Genomic DNA, 12,977 nt, shown 5'->3' on the forward strand with positions numbered 1-12,977 from the left:
AGGGTTACCGATAGCCCTCTATTTTTCACAGCTCCATGTACCTGTCCAGGAATCGCTTAAAATATCCTGTCGTATCCACCTCCAGCACCTTCGCCGGCTGCCCATTCCACGCACTCAGCACCCTGTACGTAAAAAGCTTACCCCTGACATCTCCTCTGTACCTACTCCCAAGCACCTTAAATCTGTGCCTTCTCCTGCTAGCAATTCCAGCCCTGGGAAAAAGCCTCTAACTATCCACATGATTAATGCCTCTCATCATCGTATACATCTTATGTGATCGCACATTTGAAGTTTTGACTGCGCATTTTGAAATTTGCGGAATTATCTGCATTTTATTTGCTTCCAGAGCGCGGTCATTGACAAATAAAGTGCTGAAGAGCATTTTTCTTAATAAAGATTGATATTGATATAGTTTTACGGCCATACATCGTCTTTTTGCTGTCCGTCATACGGTTGGACAAGCAATGAAATTACCAATATACTTGAAGGTGATTTGAATAAGCAGTGAGAGATCGTCTGTCCGAATGAGCTGTGACAATAACATTACGGTATTGATGGAACTGGACAGGCAGAGACATTACCTGTGTTGTCGGTGGCACGCCATAGTAAGCACTGATAACACCAGTGTTGTTACTGATGTGCCTGTAGAGCTGTGACAGTCCTGTTCATTGCAAGGACGGGAGTAACACCACTTGTCTCCTTATAGCACAGAAAGGGAATCATAAATCCCGTAAATGTAACCCTTCTCAAACTGTTTATGTATATATCAGTCTATGTCTATTTATATGCGCTTATTGGCGATAAACTGAAAATGTCTTTCTTTGAAATAGCCGTGGAGAGAATTTCTGTGGAATATGCAGAATTCTAACTAGAAAACAGATGTGCACTTGAGACCATTGTGAAAACCGTTGAAGGTAAAATCCTGGTAGAATATCAATGCGTTATGTCCTAGTTGATTAGTTTATTGTTTTATTTCCAATTCCTTTTTAATTACTGTTTAGCGGTGTTGATTGTCCGTCGTTTCCGACGGTGGCATAACATTTGAAGGAAGAATTTCATAGTGAAAAAGCCGATGCACTGGGGTAGTTCCACTCTATCGGCCTCAAACGTCTTTGTCCAATGACAAGAAAGACGTCGAGATTGGAGACCTCCTCGGGTGCAGTGAATAATCATGACGCCTACCGTGCCTGGTTTTGCCCTTCGCTCTCCATGAAGCGTTGCTGCACCGGCTTCATTGGTGCTGGATCTTGTAGTTGACCAGATCTGCCGAGTCCGGGAACTGGCTTCACGTGCTGGGGTAGGCAAAGCCCTGACTCACGGGAGTTCGAGTTTCCCGGCTACCCTCACCTGGTTTAACCCGTGTGTCGAAGCGCCGCACCATGGTTGCCACTGTCGGATGCAAACAGTTGCTGGGTGCCACCGGTAAGAGCTGGGTGTCAGGAGGGACCTAAAAGTAGACAAGCTTCCTCTGGGTAGAGTTCGACAAGCCTGACACCAGAGGTGCAAATAAGTTACTGTTTAGAGCATTTTAAAATGAAGGGTCTTGGAGACTTTCTTTTGGCAGGAAATTTGAGCTGCTAAATTGAGAAACGTTAATAGTTAGTAACTTTCATAGCTCGTACAACATGCACCAAATAAGTTTCAGATCTGATCTTTGGCAGAGCACAATGGCTCGTTGTTAACGACAGGGAGTATTTTAAGCGGATAAAATGTAGTAGATGTACATGTGTTCCTGAAGGTGGAAGACCCACGTTTCGCTGAGCCATCAGCGATTTAATGCTGGTTGTATTTGATGATATTTAGCATAATAACGTTTTACGATGTTTTCTTGACCAGTACAAAATCAACATTTTCCGGATGACAATGACAGTAATTGTATTCACCGGAGAGACACCATCTGGAGTTTTGCTGCAGAGTAGGCAGAACAACACTTTCTAGCAGATTAAAATACCGTTTGCCCATGTCCTCAGATACCTCCCATTCAAGATCCTGAAAAAAACATCTTCACATGCTTGAAATTTGGTGCACTTTCCTGTAATCTCATTTATTTCAGATAGAAAACATACTTACTTTGCATGTTTCATTGTATGATTTTGCACAACTTTTGACTGACCTTCGACTCCCTTGTCCACTATCCCTCCCTACTAATCTTCCTCCTGGCACTAATCACTGCAAGCGTTACAAGTGCCGGACCTGCACTGACACGTCCTCCCTCATTCCACGTTGGTGACACTCAATATAGATTCCGGTACTACATTGTGGAACACTGTCGCTTCGCATTCACCCTCTAAAATCCATGTTGTTTGCATCAGCGAATGATCGTGTAAACATTCCCTGGTATTCCTATCCAGAAGGATCTGCGGCCGGTCTGTGAGAACGGAGCCCAGTGAATCCCAGGTAGAGTGGCAAAATGAGTTTCTAACTCCCTTGCAACAGGATGCATAGATTCACATTGGAAACTCCTCCTAAGATATCCTACGTTTTGTCCATGGGTGACACGGATCAAGTATAATGGAATATTCCACACTTAAATCTTCAGCAAGTCATTACGGATGCTGATTCCATCCAGCAAAGGACCCCGCTTCATCACATTTCACTCTGCAGTGTGTACCGTGTTCAGTACTCATCTCGGCAGCACCTCCAGCGTGGATATATATCTCCGTCCGTCACTGTCCGTCCCCACCTCTTCTCATTCACCACTTGAAAGGCTACAATCCTATAAAAAAGAAGTTAATCATTGCCATCGGAGGATCAATTGGAGACAGATAATAAATGATGTCTTGGTAACAACACAATTATCGCAGAAGTCAACAAAACTAGTACGAGCGTTGATGCATTGATCAATGATTAATGGCGCAGTGGACAATGAAATGGCCGAGTGGGAATTCAAATGATTTGCTGTCGCAACAAATGGCAATGTGTTTCCGAGGTAATGATAGAAAACCATTTACAAGAAAAGGTGAATAACGGAGAGACCAGCGCAGTCAGCCTCATAAATCACATTCAAAGTGTGAAATGGAAAAGCGTTTATCAGTGCTGAGATACTCTAAAAGAATCAGAGGGCCATCGATCAGTAAGAGTTCCACAATGGATGCAGAGTGGTGAACAGCACACGGTGATGATAATAGTCCGGCACATAGCATATAGATACCAGCTCCACGATGGATACAGAGAGGACAGTCATCTTTCAGTGAGGCGTGGGCCGCACGTTGATACCAGTTCCACGATGGATAAGACGTGAGACATTTTCCAGTCAACCGAGCGCTGCACATTGGTACAATTCCCACACTGGATGCAGAATGGTTAGACTTTGTTCGCCCTGCAAGCCGGGGGCCGCTCATCGGTACGAGTTCCACAATAGGCACAGAGTAGTTTGTACTCCAATAACAGAAGGAAATGTGATTGAAAGGTGAGCTTGAACACACCCTGTGTTCTGCACATACTTTGACTGGTGACGGTGGAAAATGAGAAGACAATGAATGGGAAAATGGACGAAAATAATCATGGTCACCATTATTACTACAGAGAAATAGGCTATTCCGTCCATACAGGTCATCGCTCTGTGATGTTCCGCTTCGCCCCATTATCTACACCCTCCGTCCCTCTCCTATCCACGTACCTACAAAAGCTCTACTGAAATGATACAATTGAATCCGCATCTACCAGTTACGCTTGTAGTTCCTTTCACACCCGCTCGATCCTCTGAGTGAAAACCTTCTGCTACATACATTCTTTGCATATTTCAACTTTCTCCCCAAGCCCATGAGCACTAGTTGTAGATTCATTCAAAGGATAGTACATAAAACACAGAAATCTGCAGCATATTACAATGCCGTGCCAAATACGTAACCTACTATAGACCCTCCCTGGACTTTCCCGAGCGCATAGCCCTCTATTTTTCTGAGCTCCATGCCCCTGTACAAAAGGTTTGTAAAACAACCTATTGTTCCGCTTTCACCGCCGCCGCCGGCAGTACATTCCATGCACACAGAACTCTCTATATGCTCTCTGTAACTAGTTCCAAGCACCTTACAAACTGTACCCCCTTTCGTTCGCCATTTCAGCCCTGAGGGAATAAAAGAACCACTTACTATCCACTCGATCAATGCCTCAATTCATCTTATACACTTGTATCAGGTCACCTCTCATCCTCCGACACTGCAGGGAGAAAAGGCCAAGTACACACAGACTGTTCACCTAAGGTACGCCCTCCAATCCAAGAAATGTCCTTGTAAATCTACTCTGCACTGTCTCTCTCGTATCCACATACTCTCTCTATAATGTCAATAGTGTAGACGCTGGATGGGGAATATCTGCATGCATTCACCCTGTTCATTTCCCCAACTCTTCCTTTCAAATTATCACTGCACTGTTTGAAGCTTATTGATATTTAAAAACTGTAAGTTGGTTGGCAGAACAGCCCACGATGCTCTATCTATGGCTTTACCGATGTGTTGTACAGCTTCAACATAACGTCCCAACTCGTGTACTCCGTGATCTGATTGTGAAGGGCAATGTGATCAGAGCTCAGTCCGATCCTATCTGCCCGTGACACCGCTTTCCTGGAGTTATCGATCTGTAACGCCAGTATTTTTTTTTAATACTATACACTAAAGACCACATATTCAATAAATGCGACTTAACCTGTTGTATCTTTCTTCACAACGCATATTTGTCTGCATTAAATTAAATCTGCCATATTTCAACCCATTTCCCAGCCAGTCAACATCAAACTACAAGCTTGGATTGAGTTCCTGGTTGGAACAACGCCCCAAACTAGGATTCGTCCGCATTTCTTCTGATTCAGTTTTCCACATCGACATCTGACTCATTAACATTCATGGTAAATGACAACTGCCTAACACCAATCCCCGCAGTAGCCTTCTCAGAGTCAAAGTATCACCCATCCACTCTCTGCTAATCCAGAAAACAGCGTTCACCAGTCCGTTCACAAGACGCTTCTAAATTCGTGTGGGTGCGTATTTTTTATTACTATCAAAGGTCACTGGAATATTGTTCTCGATCTCTTTTATATGCTCAGAACATAAGTATAACGTGTTTTATTGTGATACATGCCATCAGGTGATACTGTGACTTTCGTCATACAAATGACTCGAAATGACTGGAACAAACGACAGAAAAAAATGATCCTATTTCCCCCTCAGTAGAGTGTACTCTATTTCACGTATCGAGCCAATGTCCCGCCCTCAATGTCAGAAGCGAATGTGCTCCGCTGAATGGGACAAAGTAAATCTGTTTGAAGTTAATTTCCATGTTAATTGTTCAGGATGATGGTCTATCGTTAGAAACAACACTGATCAGAAAATGTCCCATATCAGCAGCTGACGTCAGATGTCTTGGAAAGTACAATAGCAACGTCCATATTATCTTTTGTTTGAACGTTAACATCCTGTAACATCCCTTCGGGATACGAATTCATGGCACGGTGACAGAGTGAGAAAAACAAATTAATGTAAGTGTTTGTGTAGCTGGTTGTCCCTAATGTGAAGATGTGATAATCACACTAATTGCCTAAGTGGAATTGTTCTCCATTGTATATAACTCTGTAAAACCAGTCACCAGTCCATATGAGCAGTTGGATCGTTCCGTACAACTGAACGCTGCCTCTGACGGAATATGGGATATGCAGCGATTTACTACATCGCGGGAGTTTTCTATCCTGCAATTGTAGCGATCGGTATCCCTGGTAAGAGACTGGAGTTGGTCCCTCTATGTATGGTGTCTTCTTCATCTTGCTTTTTGTTCCGCTGTACTGTTTAGACTTTCACTGAGCACAGATGCTATCTTCGTCTGAAATCTGTTTCCAGAATTGAATATTCAAGCAGATGATAGTTTCTTTATTCAGAATCCATATCCTTTCTACATGAAGCTTTTTTAAAATGTCTTTTGTGAATTGCGCTGATGCCGATATTGCCATAGTTGCATAGTTTCGCCATGCTCAGCTTTCTGAACCGACAGTGGACACTTTTCCAGATCGGAAGCTGTTTCAACTGACCGGCCAGTCAAATAGATAGATAGATAGATAGATAGATACTTTATTCATCCCCATGGGGAAATTCAACTTTTTTTCCAATGTCCCATACACTTGTTGTAGCAAAACTAATTACATACAATACTTAACTCAGTAAAAATTATGATATGCATCTAAATCATATCTCAAAAACCATTAATAATAGCTTTTAAAAATATCGACACTCAGGTCTGTTCTTCCATAAAGCACTAAATTATAACTTATGCATTAAATCTCGTAATGTCACCACAAAGAAACCCTTCAGCTATTTGACCTCAAAGAATGGAAATTGTATTGTTTATAGAGCGATCGACGGTCACCGGGACGTGGCGTGGAAATCAGATTCTCGGCTCTAATGTGTCTGTCGGCAACCTACTGCTAATTCTGTCCACCATTGTCCAGTCGGAGAGTCGGAGTGCACGGACGGAGTCCGGACAAATTGAATTTCTGCTTTTCACTTCTAAAAAAATATACCATTGGAAAAATGTTAGGACTTCAGACATCTACAGCTAACGATAATTCTGTGTTGTTTTTTTCATTCTCCAAATTCTTTTAGTTAATTTGATAGCGATTGTGATCCTACCACGTGGAAAATGCGGGCTCTCCAAATGCATCACCCGTTACCTGGTTGGGATGGCAACAGCGGATCTGATGGTGGTTATCGTTCATGCTTTAGTGGAACAGACCAACAATATCTACATTTATTCTAAATCTATGCTCATCACTCCTGTATGCGCTCTGACACTTGTATTATTTGTTGTGACGAGGGACTGTTCCGTATGGTTTACTGTCAGTTTTACCTTCGATCGTTTTATCGCAATATGTTGTCGAAAGCTTGGGGAACGATACTGCACTGAGAGAACAGCAACAGTAGTCATGGTGACCGTGCTTATAGTGAGCTGCGGGAGAAGTGCCCCGTTTTACTTTGCCTTTGAACCTTACGTCATTATTGACGACATGCCTTGGCGTTGCTCCTTCTCACATGAATACTCTATTTTACCTGTGTGGAAAGGATTAGAATTACTGGATAGCATTTTAACACCGTTGCTACCTATCGGCTTAATTCTTGTCTTCAATGGGTTAACAGTAAGACATATAATTGCGGCAAATAGAGTCCGCAGAGGGCTTCGGAAGAGCAGCGATAATCTGAAAGATACCGAGGTAGAAAATCGCAGAAAATCGATGATATTATTGTTTGCAATTTCTGCTAATTTCATATTACTTTGGATCCCCTATGTAGCTCATTCCCTAAAATGGCAATTGGTAAATTACTTTTATGAGGACAGATACTTGAGTTCCCCGGTATATATACTACAGCAATGTGGATTCATGTTGCAATCTCTCAGTGTGTGCACCAACACTTGTAACTATACACTGACACAGAGGAAATTCAGACAAGAGCTGAAGAAAGGAATGAAGTATGTGTTTACATTAAATGGCCATCTGTGTAGATAATTGTGTAATACTTGGTATTCAGCGGAGGTTTAGATTACTTCAATAGGTTTGGCAAAATGTCATAAAATCAAACAATCATGTGCCTGGTCATCCTGAAATGAATGATTTCCAAACTATCACAGAGACTTGACAGTCACCCTGGAAACGGTACAGCAGCATAAAAGCCAGGACCAGCAGGCTTCTGGACAGCTTCCTCAACCAGGCTACCAAACTGATTAACTCACGCTGATTTGAGTGGTTTTTTTCTGTTACATTAACTGTTCTATTTATTATAAACTATTAAAAATTAACGTGATTGCACATTTAGACGGAGACGTAACCTAAAGATTGTTATTGCTCATGTATGTGAAGGATGTAGGAAATTAAGTCAATTCAATCACAAGGGCAGGAATGACTTCCGGACTTTTCGGGGTTGAATGTTTGAAAATGCGCAGTGTCGGGTAAAAGAGAGTAAAGGGAAAGCCCTTTAAACACAGGGAGAGTGTGATGGTATCACAGCTGCGGAAAGGGAGGACACTGTAGTGGGACTGCGCGTTAATAGACTGTGAGTAGAAATCAGAAATAGGAAGTGACCAAACACTCGTTTGAGAGTATTTTGTACAGAGCTCCCAGCTCAAAACGAGAACAGCGCACCGAGACAGTGACAGATCGGGAGATAGATTTTGTATTGGTGCCATATTAACACGGCTGTTGTCACAGGCAACTTTATAACCATATAACAATTACGGCACGGAAACTGGCCATCTTGGCCCTTCTCGTCCATGCCGAACGCTTACTATCACCTAGTCCAACCTAGCTGAACTCAGCCAATAACCCTCCATTCCTTTCCTGTCCATATACCTATCCATTTTTTTAAATGACAAAATCGAGACTGTCTCCACCAGTTCCACTAAAAGCTCGTTCCACACAGCTCCCACTCTCCGAGTAAAGAAGTTCCCCTTTGTGTTTCCCCTAAACATTTCCACTATAACTCTCAACTCATGTCCTCTTGTTTGGATCTCCCCTACTCTCAATGGAAAAGCCTATCTACGTCAACTCTATCTATCCCCCTCATATTTTTAAATACCTCTATCAAGTCCCCCCTCAACCTTCTACGCTCCAAAGAATAAATAGCTAACTTGTTCAACCTTTCTCTGTAACTTAGGTGCGGAAACCCAGGTCACATTCCAGTAAATCTCCCCTGTACTCTCCCTATTTTGCTGACATCATTACTATAATTCGGTAACCAGAACTGTACACAATAATCCAAATTTGGCCTCACCAATGCCTTGTACAATTTTAACATTACATCCTAACTTCTATACTCAATGCTCTGATTCATAAAGGCCAGCACACCAAAAGCTTTCTTCACCATCCTGTCCACATGAAATTCCACCTTCAGTGAACTGTGCACCATTATTCCTAGATCACTCTGTTCTACTGCATTATTCAATGCCCTACTATTTACCATGTATGCCCTATTTTGAATAGTCCTACCAAAATGCAGCACCTCACACTTATCAGCATTAAACTCCATCTGCCATCTTTCTGCCCACTCTTCTAACCGCCCTAATCTCTCTGCAAACCTTGAAAACCTACTTCATTATCCACAACGCCACCGACCTTGTTATCGTCCGCATACTTACTAATCCAATTTACCACCCCATCATCCAGATCATTAATGTAGACGACAAACAACATTGGACCCAATACATTTATTTGATTTTCACCATACTTGCCAAAATAACCTCGTATCTTCTTTTTGTTATTTTTTAATTTCTTTCTTAAGATTCTTTTTTATATTTTTGTATTCCTCGAGCACCTCATTCATTCCATGCTGCCTATATTTATTGTCAATCTCTCTCTTTTTACGAACCAAGTTTCCAATACACTTGAAAACACGGCTCTCAAACTTTTCAAATTTCCTTTCAACCTAATAGGAATATAAAGATTCTGTGCACTCAAAATTTCACCTTTAAATGACCTTCATTTCTTTACTATATCCTTCCCATAAAGCAAATTGTCTCAATCCACTCCTTCGAAATCCTTTCGCATCTCCTCAAAGTTAGCCTTTCTCCAATCAAAAATCTCAACCATGCGTCCAGTCCTAACATTCCCCATAATAATATTGGAACTAATGCTATTGTGATCACTGGACCTGAAGTGCTTCCCAACACATACCTCCGTCGCCTGACCTATTTGTACCTAACAGGAGATCCAACACAGCCCCTTCTCTAGTCGGTACCTCTATGTATTGCTGCGAAAAAAAAAAATTATCCTGAACATATTTTGCAAACTCCAAACCATCCAGCCCTTTTATAGAATGTGCTTCCCAGTCTATGTGGAAAATTAAAATCCCCCACAATCAAAAGCTTGTGCTTACTACAAATATCTGCTATCACCTTACAAATTTTCTCCTCCAATTCTCGCTCCACTTTACGTTGTCTACAATGCACCCCTATAAGTGTTACTACACCTTTCCCATTCCTCAAATCTACCCAAATAGCCTCTCTAGACGAACCATCTAATCTGTCCTGCCAAAGCACCACTGTAATATTTTCCCTAACAAGCAATGCAAATCCCCCCCATCTTGCCCCTCCGATTCTATCACACCTGAAGCAACAATATCCAGGAATATTTAGTTGCCAATCACACCCCTCCTGCAACCATATTTCACTAATAGCTACAACATCATATTTCCAGGTATCAATCTATGTTCTAAACTCATCCACCCTTCTTACAATGCTCCTAGCATTGAAATAAATGCATTTAAGAAATCTTCCACTTCTTAGTCTCTGTTTATCCCTATTGTTACAAACAACTTTACTATCTTCTTTTTCTTCCTTCTCCTCTACATCTTCGGTCTGTGCACTCCCTTTCTATCAACTGCCTATCCTCCTTCACACACCGTCTACAAGCGTTCTCTATTTGTGAACTAACCTCCTCTCTCCTAGTCTCTTCAATTTGATTCCCACCCCACCCCCAACCATTCTAGTTTGAAGTCTCCACAGCAGCCTTAGAAAATCTCCCCGCCAGGATATTGGTCCCCTTAGGATTCATGTGCAACCCATCCTTTTTTTACAGGTCACACCTGGCCCAAAAGAGATCCCAATGTTCCAGACACTTGAATCCCTGTCCGTTGCTTCAATCCCTCAGCCACGCATTTATCCTCCACCTCATTCCATTCCTACTCTAGTGGCACAGGCTGTAATCCCGAGATTACTACCTTTGCGGTCCTTCTTCTCAACTCCCTTCCTAGCTCCCTATATTCTCCTTTCATGACCTCTACCGTTTTCCTAACTATGTTATTGGTACCTATATGTACCACGACGTCTGGCTCCTTACTCTCCCACTTCAAGATATCTTGGACGCGATTAGAAACATCCCGGCCCCTGGCACCAGGGATGCAAAGTACCATCCGTGTCTCTTGACTGCGTTTACAGAATCGCCTATCTGAATACCCCTAACTATCGAGTCCCCTATTAGTACTGTCTTCTTCTTCCTTTCCCTATTTTAAAGGACTACTAAGAGATAGGTTCTACAAGTATTTGGATAGACAGGGACTTAATAGGAAAAGTCAACATGGCTCTATTCGTGGTAGGTCATGTTTAACAAATCTATTAGAGTTTTCGTGGAGGTTACCAGGAAAGTGGATGAAGGCAAGGCAGTGGATTTTGTCCACATGGATTTCAGTAAGGCCTTTGACAAGGTCCAGCATGGGAGGTTATTTAGGTAGATTCAGTCGCAAGTATACATGTTGAGGTAGTAAATTGGATTAGATATTGGCTGAATGGGAGAAGCCAGAGAGTGGTAGTTGATGATTGCCTCACTGAGTGGAGGCCTGTGACTAGTGGTGTGCCACAGGGATCAATCTGAGTCCATTGTTATTTGTCATCTATATCAATGATCTCGATGATAATGTGGCAAATTGGATCAGCAAATTTGATGGTGATACAGAGATTAGAGGTGTAGTGGACAGTGAGGAAGGATTTCAAAGCTTGCAAAGGGATTTGGATCAGCTGGGAATATGGGCTGACAAATGGCAGATGGAGTTTAATGCAGACAAGCGTGAGGAATTGCACTTTGGAAGGACAAACCAAGGTAGAACATACAAGGTAAATGGTAGGACACTGACGAGTGCAGCAGAACAGAGGGATCTAGGAATGCAGATACATACTTCACTAAAAGTGGCGTCACAAGTAGATAGGGTTGTAAAGAGAGCTTTTGGTACATTGTCCTTTATAAATCAAAGTGTTGAGTATAAGAGTTGGAATGTAATGATGAGGTTGTATAAGATATTGGTGAGACCAAATTTGGAGTATTGTGTGCAGTTTTGGTCACCTAATTACAGGAATGATATTAATAAGATTGAAAGAGTGCAGAGAAGGTTTACAAAGCTGCTGCCGGGACTTGAGAAACTGAGTTACAGAAAAAGTTTGAATAAGTTAGGATTTTATTCCCTGGAGTGCAGAGGAATGAGGGGAGATTTGTTAGAGGTATAGAAAAGTATGGTAGGTATAGTTAGAGTGAATGCAAGCAGGCTTTTTTCACTGAGGCTCACGGAGAAAAAGCACAGAGGACATGGGTTAAGGCTGAAGGGGGAGAAGCTTAAAGGGAACATGGGGGGTGCTGCTTCACACAGAGAGCGGTAGGAGTGTGGAATGAGCTAACAGATGAAGTTGTAAATGCAGGCTCACTTTTAACATTTAAGAGAAAGTTCGAGAGGTACGTCGATGAGAGGGGTATGGAGGGATACAGTCCAGGTGCAGGTCAGTGGAACTAGGCAGACAAATAGTTCGGCTCAGCCAAGAAGTGCTGAAGGTCCTTTTCCTGTGTTGTAATGTTCTATGATTCCATGGAATCTTTTACGTGTTCATTTATAACTTTGTGAAACATGGATCAGACATCAGCTGGAGTTCTGTGTGCAGCCTTGGTCATCAGCTTGAAGGAAGGATGTTTTAACAGTGGAGAGGGGATTCATTGGCATGTGATCCATGTCAGGGTGATGACAGTCATGCAGAGTTTAGTGAAGAGACAACATGGGACATTTTGTCGAGAGTGAGGTCATGTAGAAATGGGGTGAATAGGATGCAGGTAGGTGGAAGGTGGAGGGATCTGTGGGTCTTTGTGTCTCACTGTATTTGGGATGAGTGAGGCAGGGATACTCAGTACATGGAGCCGCACTTGCATCGCTGTGGAAAGATAGGTTACACATCAGGGCCTGACGAAGAGTTTTTAATTGTAAAGCAGAGAAGGGACGTGGGAGATTGAAGGAAAGAGAATAAAGACATTTGGAAAATAAGGCATGACTGTGGTGGAGAGGAAAAGGTAGAAGGCAGGAGTTAGAGAGGGAGATGTGGGGAGTGAGAAATTAGCACCTGGTCTGCGGGAGGGAAGATGAAGTATGCTAACTTCACAGAGACAATACAGGAGGTTGGAATGGAGCTGGCTCTTGAGAGAGGGATAGAGTGAGAATGGGACTGAGATGCAGTGTGAGAGAGAAAAAATAATT

Source organism: Hemitrygon akajei, unplaced genomic scaffold (assembly GCF_048418815.1).
Source record: "Hemitrygon akajei unplaced genomic scaffold, sHemAka1.3 Scf000056, whole genome shotgun sequence".
Taxonomy (NCBI): domain Eukaryota; kingdom Metazoa; phylum Chordata; class Chondrichthyes; order Myliobatiformes; family Dasyatidae; genus Hemitrygon; species Hemitrygon akajei.